The sequence below is a fragment of the Gossypium arboreum genome, chromosome 4 (assembly GCF_025698485.1).
Source record: "Gossypium arboreum isolate Shixiya-1 chromosome 4, ASM2569848v2, whole genome shotgun sequence".
Taxonomy (NCBI): Eukaryota; Viridiplantae; Streptophyta; class Magnoliopsida; order Malvales; family Malvaceae; genus Gossypium; species Gossypium arboreum.
Window position 1 is genome coordinate 4,459,107 of NC_069073.1, and position 10,014 is coordinate 4,469,120.

Consider the following 10,014-nt stretch of genomic DNA (forward strand, 5'->3'; position numbering starts at 1 on the left):
AATTAAGTTTTAATAATAAATTATATTAATTAATAAATACAATCAAATAAATATTATTTTAATTTACATTTGTTTTTAAACAAGCAAATATATTATTTTTCTCATTTTAGTTAGGAATAACATAATGGATTAATTTTTGGTAAAAATATAATTTTTTGTACCTTTATTTCATTTTAATAATATACAATAGTAAAATATATAATTTTGTATTATTAATTCATAAACTTAATTCATTCTCTAATTTATTAATTAAAATTTAAGTTAAGTTTGTAATTTATGAATATAATTTAATAAAAATAAAAAGATTAATTTTAGTAATCAGCATAATATAAAAATTTAGTATTAGCTTAACCAAAATGTAAAATGATTGGAAATAACTTTATTTTCTTGGATGGATTATAAGAGGAGGAGAAAACCCTAACAGCAACGCGATTTGAACTTAAATCACATATGGGGTGATGAGCATAATTGCCATTAGGCCAACACACAGGATTTTGATTTTTAAAAACAATTTTTTAATCACTCGTAGCATATATTTCAAATGGAAAAGGAAAAAAGAAGAAAATGAAAAAAAAAATTGCCACCAAAATTGCCACCAACCCTGCAATAGGCAACCCAATGTTAGCTTACATACAATATTTTAATATACATACGTTCTGTTGGAAAACTTGCTTTGTTTCTCCCTTACCAAATATATGTATATTTGACTGGTAAACTTCTTAAAATATTATATTATACAATCAAATTAGGGAATTTTTTTTCTGAAATAATTGTGGCTAACCCTAAAAAATTGGGATTGTAGTTTTTTTTAGATTAGGATTTTTTTATACAAGATTTAGATTTAAGTTTTATTTTTAAATTGGGATTTTTATTTATGCAAGATTTGGCTAACCCCTGAAAAGTGCCTTCAAATTGCCATCGAATCTCCATCCAAAAGCCTTGTTTATTGCCCCATTGCTTTCTTCCAAAATATTACTGGTAAATCGCCAAAATAGCCGCTGATCGCTCGCTTAAATAGTTGTCGATATTGGATATCGGTTAGCTAAGTTAATTTAGGTGTTTAATTGCTTGTGATATATTTGGTTTTTAATTCCAAAGTAGAGTTATTTATATATATATATATATATATATGTATTATACATATATATATATTTGGTAGTTTAAAATTTATTAGATTACCATTAAGTTGTAAACTGCTTAGCGTTTGGATTTTTAAATTTGTACGCCAATTATAGATGATTCATATGTTTCAAATCGAACAGTATTACCAAAGAGTCATCGCAATACTTAGTTTGTGATGACGTTTTCAATTAGTTTAGCTTTGGCATGTTCTTAGGTCCGTCGGATTTGTGAGTTATTTTTATATTGGTTAAATATTTAGTTTAAGGCAAGCGATCCTTGTGTGTTTGAATTGAACGATTAATTTATTTGAGTTTTTTAATTTTAAATTTGATAATCAGATTTGTTAAAATGAATTAATTGGTTAATGGCATTAATTAAGTGATTGATCGAGTGGATCATTCCAATAACCATTGTAATATTCCAAATTTGACTAGACTCTCAAGTTAGGTTTGAGGTGTAACAATTAATCCTCAAAATTGATCATATGTAATAAGCCTTTAGCTTCCTTTACCATCCCACTTTTACATAAACCTTTAATGACCACGTTGTGCATGATAGTGTTACACTTCAAACCGTGCGTCTCTACATAATCCCAGAGATTGATCACCTCTTCTGTAAGAGCAATTCTTACCAAACAACATATTAATAGCTTTACCAAACATTAATGTATGCCTACACAATAAAGTGAAAAGGATTATTCTCCTGAGTTTTTATACATAGGAAGGATTAGGTAATCTTAAACAAGAACTGATGCAAACTAATTATAACGGTGATTTGTGGCTGAAATACTTTCCTATCACTCTTGAATCTAATATCTTCAAGGCTTCCTCAGATTTAATGCAACTAGGTTTTTTGTATTGGCTCAATGAAGTTCCTTCGGACACATAGTAATCCATTAGTACCTCAAAACTTCCTTGCTTTACCACCCTAATCTCCAAAGCTGCAATTATGTTCCTTTCCTATAGATTTTATATGTATAATGCAATGACTCTTCCATTCTAGAGCAACACTCTACCATTATCTTTGGGTCAAGTTCTTTGCAATTCTTGCCTTCTTTTCCCTTGATCTCCTTAAATAATACATAGTGACCTGGTGCTGATGAAATATCAACATAGCTAGTGTACTCTGTCAAGATGAATCCCAGTGGATCGAGAAGAGCCTTTGCTTCTGTTATAGCCTTGAAAAGGTTTGTTTCGCTTGTTTTTTCCTGATCAACACTTAGGATAACATTTTTCCTCTCCACAAATTGGAATTGAGGTGCATTATTATAGAAACCACTCACCATAAGAACATCTCCAACTTTATATTGATATAATCCTGAAAGGAATACCATTAAACTAGATTAGATCATTAGCTAACAGGTTAACGTAGGAACTAGGAAGCATAATGCAAAATTAGAAAATGGAATTTGATTAATTGATTAAATTTAAAGGAGGAACTTTTACCTGCACAAGTTGAGACGACTAGTTCATAACATTGACCAACCTTCACATTTACAAGATCAACAAGTTCAGTATCTATGTTAGGGAGAAATGTGTAGGAGACATCACAAGGTTTACATAGAGGTTCTAAGTTAATCCCACAAATAGCTTCCAAGCAAACATAAGAAGTTGAAACTAAAGGGAGCCCTCTGCAATAGAACTCGAGTTCTGCAATATACTATCTCATAATGCCAGTACAAACACAATAAATATACCTTGCTTTGGGCCATAGCTTTCTGACTATTCCTTCCCATGATTTACAATTACATATGTTCTCTATCAAGTCAGCCTGTTCTAGGTTAGGCTTCATGACCAATGATGCTGCATCTCTACATCCTGAGTCGGTGATCCAATCGCTTAATCGACCTGTTTTTATGTCATAGCATAGCTCTTGCCAGTGATTTTCTAGAAACTTGATACCTCTTAGCACCGTAGATGCAAAGAGTGAAACAACCTTGACAACCTCGTCTCGTTGGATTAAACCAAAAAGTAATTGACAGTATAAGCCCTGGTTGGGGTCTGGGCAAAAGATGGTCTCAATGGGGCTTGTGTAAAGCTTAGTTTTAACGGGCGATAACTCTAAGCTCACGTCTGAGTGGATCCTAGATTCGAAATGTTGTTTCCATATGTGTCCCAATAAAAAATGGTTCTCCGGAGACAGTTCGGTTGAATATGGAGTTGTGTGCATGGGAAACGATTCATCTAGTAAGGTAATTGATATTGGTACTCTTAAAATTAAGATACATGATAGGACGATTAGGACACTCTTAGATGTTAGATATGTACCTGATTTACGAAAGAATCTCATCTCATTAAGTATTTTAAACTTGAAATGATGCAAAATCAACATCAAGTCGAGCGGTATTAAAGTATCTCATGGAGCTCTCGTTTTGTTAAAAGGTAAAAGAACTGGCAGTCTTTATATTCTGGAAGGTTCTACAGTGATCGGTGAAATCAAACGTCCATCGTCTGTTATAGAGTCGAAGTCAACTCGTTTGGAGCGGAGGCAACTTCGTTATAAGAGGGAAAAAGGTATGACTGTTTCATTGAAGAGAGTTTCTCTTTTGGATACAGGTTTTGAAAAGTTAGGGCACTATGTTCGTGAAAGTCAAACACGGGTTAGTTTTGATTTGGCAGTGTACAAGTCGAAGGCTAGCAATCTTCCAGTTTCTAAGCACGGATTCGACTCAGTTAATTCCCTGCATGGTTCAAGATAGGCTCGTGGCAAGTTTTGAAAAAATGGCGTTGTGAAAATATGAGTCAAGGTGGAGATTTGTTAAGTATGACTCATATTTCAGTCAAATTTGAGAAATAATCTTCTAGTTAAACTCTGTTTATTTGTTTCAATCAAACACTAATTAGTTTAGATTATTTTATTATTATTTGACCTATAAATTTAACGTATAAATAGGCTCTTTTACAATCTTAGAAAATACACCCACTAGATATTTGTTTTTTTGCCATTATAGTAAAATTATTTTTACTCGTATATCCTCTTTGGAGGGGTTTTTCCATGTTAAATTTGTGTGCTCAATTTCTCAATTTATTCCGCTAATTTTTTTTCTTGTAGCTTAATCAGGTCGATCCCAACAACCACGTTAAAATTTGTGATTTTAACAGGAGAGGCCAAAATGATCCAACTATGTAATGTGGTTGCTTAACTTACAATTTTTTATTTTATTTTAGGTGCTTAAAATGAAAAAGTTGGATGAGTATCTACGTAGTTTACCTCTATCTTTTTATTTAATCGGAGAAGTAAACCGTAATTTATTGTTAATAGCAACACTAGGTAAGGGATTTTTATCCCTGATTGAACAATGAGTAAAAAGTTTGATTTCACATGCAGCTGAATGAAAAACTGAAATAAAGAAATTGGTATGAGTCCAAACCTCATCGTTGGAGACTGGTTCAAGGTACCATACAATGCCCCCTTCTTCTGATATTTAGCAGTGACAAGTATCAGCTTTGGCTGCCCACCTGAAGTCTCAGAGCTGCATTTGATCCAAAAGATAATAGAGCAATTAGAAGGAAGCAACCAATACCCTAAAACACACAAAAGCAAAGCAATAAATTCATGCATGCCTTAGATAGAACCCTGTAACGGGTTTAGCTAAAAGGATTTCTGATGTCTCCCTATTAGCAATCCTATCTATGTAAGGCTTGAGATCTTCATACGTAACTACGGGAACATTTTTCTTAAAGAGCTGCTTCTCGGTTTGACCATAGAGGAATCCCTTAAATACTCTGTTCCTGCATTTCGACTTAGTATTTCCCTCAATACCTCGTCTTGAATTTGCTCAGTATTTATGGTCAGTTCCTTAATCAACTTCAACCCACCTTCATACCCATTCGTTGCCATCAACCCTATTTGTAACGACCCAAATTTCAGTGGTGTTAGAATAGTGATTTGAGATCACTAAATCTGACATGTGAGTTTAAATAATAGTAAGTAAAAGTTAAGTGTGGTTTTAGAAATGATTTCGAATTAGTGAAATTATGAATTAAAAGAAATTTGTAGATTAAATAAGATAAAAATGAGGTATCGAGACCTCGAATTCATAAAATGAGCCATAAATATTTATGGAGTGTTAGTAAGTTAGTATTAAAGTTTCGTTAAGAAATTTTAAGGTTTCGGTAGTCAATTGAGTAAAAAGGACTAAATTGAATTAAGTGCAAAATTGTGACATGTGATTAAACAGCTCTAGTAATAATTAAAGGAGGACTATATACGCAATTAAACACCTATTGTTGGGCTGGACGTATGAGTGTGTAAGAAAAATAAAAATCAAGTGTGAACAAGGGGTAAAATTAGAAATAGGGTAAAAAATTAAATTGTAAAATATGATATATTAGGTAAAATCTAGAGTTTTCTTCATTTTTCTTTATCTTCTCCAGAAAAAACACCATTGAAGGGTTCTTTTAATCTGGTCTCTCATATTTTTACTACATGTAAGCTCAATTCTTGATTATTTCTTGTAAATTTTGTGTTTTTGAGACTTTTACAACTAGGTCCACTTGTTTAATTCATTAGTTTTTGAATTCATGGGTAATTTTGAAAGTTTCCATGAATAAGTGCTGAAAGTTTATGATGATTTATCATGTAATTAAGGTTTTATTCATTATATGATGATTTTATGAAGAGATTTGCATAGAAATTTATTTTAGGACTTAATTGTGAAAGTTGTTGGAATTGGGGTTTTGTGTTGAAGCTTGGCATGTCAAAGGCTGTGAAGTAGTTTGTAATTTTTAGATAAATGATATTTGAAAGGAATTAGTTTGATTGATGAATAAATTGAATAGGGACTAAATTGTAAAAATTGAAAAGTTTAGGGTAATTGTGTAATTTTGAAAATTTAAGGGTATAAATTGTGAAATAGAATAGAATAGAAATAGATGCTAATGAAGGAATGGTTTTATAATTATAGATCAAGAAAACGAAGTGAACCGTGAAAAAGAGAAAATTCAAGAATAGTCCCTGAAAATTCTACAACTTTTGCAAATTAGCCCAGGTAAGTTCATATGGAAAAGTTCAATGTTTGATATGAAAATCTTATGATTGTTAAAGTATTTTATTGTAGATGAATATTATTAAATTGTATTAACTAATGAATAATGTGTAACTAAAAGAACAAATTCGTTGGAACAATGGTTTGAGTGCTTTCATTTTATGACCATAATGAATTGATGGAAAAGATGTGATATATGCTTCCGTATAAGACCATAGCTGGGCTATGGCATTGGTACAATGTGATTCGCGTTCCCGTATAAGACCATAGCTGGGCTATGGCATCGGTGTGATGTGATAATGTGATTCCGTATAATACCATATTTGGGATATGGCATCGGTATGATATGTGATCCATGTAAGACCATGGCATGGCTATGGCTTCGATGTGTGATGTGTGATAATGTGAAAGTCCATAGTTTACTATGGCAATGTGATAATGAAGCACTCAATCCCATTATTGTTCCCTAATTTGACAATTGAAATAAATAAGAAATGGGCACTAAAGAATTAAGTTCGTGAATTACATCATGAAAGTTATTCAAATGAGTTTATTAATGAAGTTGTGATTTGCAGGATGAATTAGTTTAACTAATAGATATATGATTTTGTACAGTGTTCGGTAAGATTTGTGTTCTTATGCCTATGAGCTTACTAAGCTTCTATAAGCTTACTTGTGTATGTCATTTGTTTTGTAGATTGACTTGTATACATACGGAGGATCGGATCTACAACAAGGATCACACTATCCAGATTTAATCCGGTAGATTTTGTTAAATAAATTTTTGGTTTATATGGCATGCATAGGATTTGATTTAGTAATGTAATTAAATGAATAATTAAGTATGCAAACTACGTTGAATGTGATGTTTTGTGATTGGAAAATGAAATATACATGTTTTGGTTTGAGATAATTGATTGGTTGGATTCTATTAGTGTATAATTGTATTTAGGTACAAGAAATGGATAAAAAGAATGATATTTGATTAAGATGCATAAGTAAATGTTTTGGGCATGAATAGGGAGTGTTTAGTATGTGAAAATAGCTTTAAAATGGTAAAAAATCATGTTTTCACACGGCCAAATCACACGGGCGTGTGCCCAGGCCGTGTGGAAAAGTCAGAATCTGCACATGGGCAAGCCACACGGGCGTGTCCCAAGCCACACGGGCATGTGCCCCTATCTTCAAGGAAAATTTTCCAAAGTTCCCGGTTTAGTCTTAAATCACTTCTAAAACATATATAGGGCCCCGTAGGCCCATATTAAGGGCTTTAAGATAAAATTTGATAAGAATTGATCTGAAATGTAAAGTTATGACTCGGTTTTGTATAAATGTTAATGTATAAGTCCGGTAATGCCTCGTAGCCCTATTCCGATAACAGCTTGGGGTTAGGAGGTGTTACACTATTACTGAGGTCCAGACAGCTTTTTCTGTTTTCTTTTGGGGGATGTTCTAGCTATTGGCAATGGAATCTCTACCTATCGCTAAATATAATAAGATTCATTGGACTAGACCCACACATGTCGACACACATGATAAACATTGTGGCATCAATGAAATGATTAAAACATGATTCAGTAATATATTAAATATATTAAAACTAAGCATGAGAAAGTTGAATTTTAATGTAATTGAGTACCAATTTATGCCTCTTCCAATTTTCAAAAGCCAATGTAACACATAATTGTAGGCCGAAAGAGGTTTAGTTGATATGATTTTTATAATTTCATGTCATCATTATATCTTATTTTGTTGAAGATTCAATCTTGATTACTTTTAAAATAATATTTTTAATATATATTGGTTAAGGTGCCCTTTGTTGATAATGAATGCGAGACATGCTTTATTAAGATTAAAATAAATATAATTATATTTATAAGAGAATGTTTGTATTCATTTATATGTAGGATGGGTTATTCACAAAAAATGTATAAACAATACCTTTTTGAAGGGGGCGAGTAATTCGTTTACAACAGTAAACGACTTATTCTCAAGAGGCTAGAACCCTTCCGAGATGTGGGTCATTCGATAACTACCCAAATAACAGAAAATAGAGAACTACCTTCTCAAATGATTTGCAATACTGACTCGTGTCCAAAGCTAGACAGGTATAATAAATTTAATTTAAAAAAAGGAGTATTTTAAAACTAAAAGAGCTAATCAAAACTCAAAATACTTCCTTTTCTTTTATTATATTTAAAGTGACTGTCATTTTAGAATTAAGTTTTAATAATAAATTATATTAATTAATAAATACAATCAAATAAATATTATTTTAATTTACATTTGTTTTTAAATAAGCAAATATATTATTTTTCTCATTTTAGTTAGGAATAAAATAAGGGATTAATTTTTGGTAAAAATATAATTTTTTGTACCTTTATTTAATTTTAATAATTTACAATAATAAAATATATAATTTTGTATTATTAATTCATAAACTTAATTCATTCTCTAATTTATTAATTAAAATTTATGTTACGTTTGTAAATTATGAATATAATTCAATAAAAATAAAAAGATTAATTTTAGTAATTAGCATAATATAAAATTTAGTATTAGCTTAACCAAAATGTAAAATGATTGGAAATAACTTTATTTTCTTGGATGGATTATAAGAGGAGGAGAAAACCCTAACAGCAACGCGATTTGAACTTAAATCACATATGGGGTGATGAGCATAATTGCCATTAGGCCAACACACAGGATTTTGATTTTTAAAAACAATTTTTTAATCACTTGTAGCATATATTTCAAATGGAAAAGGAAAAGAGAAGAAAATGAAAATAAAAACTTGCCACCAAAATAACACCAACCCTGCAATAGGCAACCCAATGTTAGCTTACATGCAATATTTTAAAGGTAAATTGCACTAACAGTCACTCAACTTTGGGGTAGCTGACAAAACAGTCTGTAATAGCCTAAATTTTCAGTGGTGTCGGAACAGTGATTCGAGATCACTAAATCCGAAAAATGAGTAGAAAAATATTAATAATTTAGTGAATATAAGTTAAATGTGAAGTTAAGAAAATTTTTGAAATAGCGAATAGTGTACTAGAAATAAATATTAAAAAAATTAGAATCGAAAATGAGGTATCGAGAGTTTGAAAATTTTAAAACGAGCCATAAATATTTTTATAAATATTTATGGAGTGTTAATAAGTTAGTATTAAAGTTTCGTCAAGAAATTTTAAAGTTTCGATGGTTAATTGAATAAAAAGGACTAAATTGTAACAAATGTAAAATTATGAAGAATAATTAAATGCTTAAATGATAAAAGAAAGAGGGTTTAAAAGGTAAATAGACCCAAGGTCTATTTGGACTGGACGGCAAGGGGTTTGAAATCAGCAGGAAAATTGATGAATTAAGGGCAAAATTGGAATATTGCAAAATTAACTAAATAAAGCTAGGACTAAATAGGAAATATCTAGATTTCTCTTCATTTCTCTTCAATTCCAGCAGCTAAAAACGCCATAGGAGGGTTCTATAAGCTGTTATTTCATAATTTTTGCACCAAGTGAGTTAATCCTTACCTTTTTCTTGTAATTTTTGTGTTTCTAAGACTTTTACAACTAGGTCCTACTATTAAATTCATTAGTTTTTGATTTCATGGATGAAATTGAAAGTCACCATGGTTGAGTGCTGTAATTTTATGATGAAATAGAATGAAATTAAAGCATTAATTTGTTTATGAGATGATTCTATTAGGTAATTTCAATAGAAATTGATTTTTAGGACCTAATTGTGAAAATGTTTGGAATTAAAGTATATTTCTGAAATTTTGATTCCTAAAGGTTGTAAACTAGTTAAAGGTGATAGAATAAAGTGTTAATTGAGAAAAATCAGCTCAATTGAGAGGCTAATTGAGTAGGGACGAAATTGTTATTTATTAAAAGCTTAGGGGA

General features: G+C 30.9%; 1 pseudogene; it reads right to left on the reverse strand.

Annotated features, from left to right (window-relative positions):
• Positions 1–1,778: 1,778 nt before the first annotated feature.
• Positions 1,779–4,962, reverse strand: LOC128291770 (indole-3-acetic acid-amido synthetase GH3.17-like; annotated as a pseudogene).
• Between the last annotated feature and the right edge of the window lie 5,052 nt (positions 4,963–10,014).